The sequence below is a fragment of the Mirounga leonina genome, unplaced genomic scaffold (assembly GCF_011800145.1).
Source record: "Mirounga leonina isolate KUSES-001 unplaced genomic scaffold, KU_Mleo_1.0 Mir_92, whole genome shotgun sequence".
In the NCBI taxonomy this organism is placed as follows: domain Eukaryota; kingdom Metazoa; phylum Chordata; class Mammalia; order Carnivora; family Phocidae; genus Mirounga; species Mirounga leonina.
Genome location: NW_023270852.1, coordinates 19,416,293 through 19,419,090, shown reverse-complemented (window position 1 = coordinate 19,419,090; position 2,798 = coordinate 19,416,293).

The following is a 2,798-nucleotide window of genomic DNA, read 5'->3' as shown; positions in this document are numbered from 1 at the left end:
TGTATGTATATGTGTGTGTATATATATATATCCATCACCCTCCTGGTCTTTCTCTCTTTGTATTCTCAGAGCCTTATATAAGATCTAGCATGTAGTAAGTGTGCAAATACAAGGACACCATTAAATTGCCAGCTAGTTTTTAGAACCTCAACTCCATCACAAAGATGTTGCAATCATGCTTAAATTTCTGAAAGAGTTGTAGATTTAATAAAACTAATCAATGCCAGCTTAAGCTGATTTCAGCTCCCTGATCTGAAGTTGGCCCCCCATCCCTTTCTCTTCCCTAGATGATGCTTCAGTTTCACTGGGAGGCCTTTGAGATTTCAAAGGGGACCTATAGCTTCAAAAAAGACTAATCTATATCTTGAGTGAGTCTGCATTTCTTGTGTTTAGCATATATCTTTGCCATAATTGGGATTTGGTTGCTTGGGTCAGCTTTGAAAGAGCATGTACCATTGGCATGAAAAAATATTTTCAGATATTTGCTATCCAATTAGAAGATCATTGAGGTCTTCCCAGATAAACAATTTCAGCAAAGAAAATACAGGTAGTCAGTCAATATTCAACTATTATGAAGCAGGTACTCTTCTAAGTTCTAAAGTGACAACAAGAGAGGTAGTCTGCATCTTCAAGAAACTTCCATTTTGGTGGAGAGAGGCAAAAAATAGATAAATAAAAAATGCTCATATTAGACTCTGAGAAGTGCTGTGATGGAAGCAATATTGGGAGATGGTGGTGGAGGAGCTGTTTAGCTAGAGAAGGGGAGAAAAGACTTGTCTGTCATTCAAGACTTTTATAATGAGGAGTCAGCTATGCAAACATCTTGGAGGAAAGCACTCCAAGTAGAAGACATAATATCAAGGACCCAGAAATAGGAATGAGTTTGGCATGCTCTAGGAACAAAGAAGCCATTGTGGCAGGAACATAGTGGAAAAGGAGAAGAATGAAGAGAAATGAGATAGGGGATACAGATGGGTCCAGACACTAGGGCCATGTTGGCCACCACAGTTTGTGTTTCATCCTGGTTGCAACTGGAAGTCATTAGAGGATTTTAAGAAAGTGGTATCACCCACTTCATGTTGTGAAATGTTTCCTCCCTCTGACTATTGTTATGGAAAATAGATGGGGGGTGGGGGTGGGAGCTAAAAGAATTAATGCCAGGATCCAGTTGAGGCATGGTGGTGGCTCTTAGACTAGGATTGTGGCAGCCAAGATGGTGAGAAAGATCACATTTCAGATGTTTTTTGAATTTGAGTCAATAGGACTTACTGATGGTTAATAATTAGGTCTGAGAAAAAGAGCAGTCAGCAGTGTCTTCTAAATTTTGTGTCTGAGCGGCTGGATGGATGGTGGTGCAATTTACTCAGATGTGCTTTGGGGGCATGAATAGTCATCTTCAGTCATGTTGTCTAGATGCCTATCTGACATCCAAGGAGAGATATTGAGTAGACAGGTGATAACCTGTACACGATTGGGATTTAAAGCCATGTATAAAGATGAGAGGAAGACACGATAGAGAAGAGAACGTCATCTAGGACTGAACCAAGAGTGGCTCCAAGAGGAGCCAACGGAAGATACTGTTTTGAAAATGGAAAAATAGGCACCATGGGGTTAAAATGCTAAAGTGAAGTAGAGTAGGATGAAGAATTGACTTTGATATATTTAAGATCTAGATCTTTCTGAATCTCAGTGCCATAAATAAATATATGATTCTAAATTGTGTTAAAAGCAACGAAGCAGAAGAACAGGAAGCTACGAGAGGGATTAATGAAGCAAGCTGATATTGGAAAGGGTCAAAAGAGATCACAGGAAATAATATACAAGATGGGATATGAAGCATGAATACTTACCCAGGTGAGAGTGGAGAAATGTACGCCAGGTAAAAAGAATAGCAACACATGGGAAAGAGATTGGTACGTTCCAGAACCAAAAACCCAACCGTGTACAGGGTCAGGTTTTTTGTTGCTAGGAGCAAAGTGGAAGAGATGAGGTTGACAGAATGAACAGGGACCAGTTCATGCTGATCCTTGTTTGTCTCATTAAGGAGTTAGTTTGTCTTTTAATAAAAGTGCACTTGATGATTTTCCAGCACAGGCGATTTATGGCCTGATGTGCATTTTAAAAATGCTATTTAAAAGATTATGATTACTATTCTGAGGAAACCAGATTTTGAGGAGGCAAGAATGGAAACTGGGAAGCCAGTTAAGAAACCATAGAAGTAGTTTGGACAGAAAATGATGGTGTCCTAGGTCATGGAACTAGTAGAGAATACATAAAAAGGAAGAAATAATCAAATATATTTGGAAGTTGGAATGCAGATAATAATACTAAATTCACACAGCCCCAATGAAGAATAAAAGTAATAATATATGTGAAAGGCAGACCCAAAATAATCATTCAGTGAATTATGAATGTTCCTTTCTCAATTCCTGTAGCTCTGGAAGAGAAAGTTCATGGGGAGTCAAGAAATATACAAATGGCAACAAAGCAAGATGGCTAAGAGAATATGTTTTGAAGACATGCAGGTTTGCATGTCTGGCTAGCTGTATACTTAGAAAAGAGCCTTGGGGTGCCTTGGTAGCTCGGTCAGTTAAGCGTCTGACTCTTGGTTTTGGCTCAGGTCATGATCTCAGGGTTGTGAGATCAAGCCCTGTGTCGGTCTCCATGCTCAGCACAGAGTCTGCTTGAGATTCTCTCTCTCCCTCTCCCTCAATTCCTCCCCCTGCTCACACTCTCTCTCTCTCTCTTTCTAAAATAAATAATCAATCTTAAAGAAAAAAGAAAAAAGAGACTTGCAC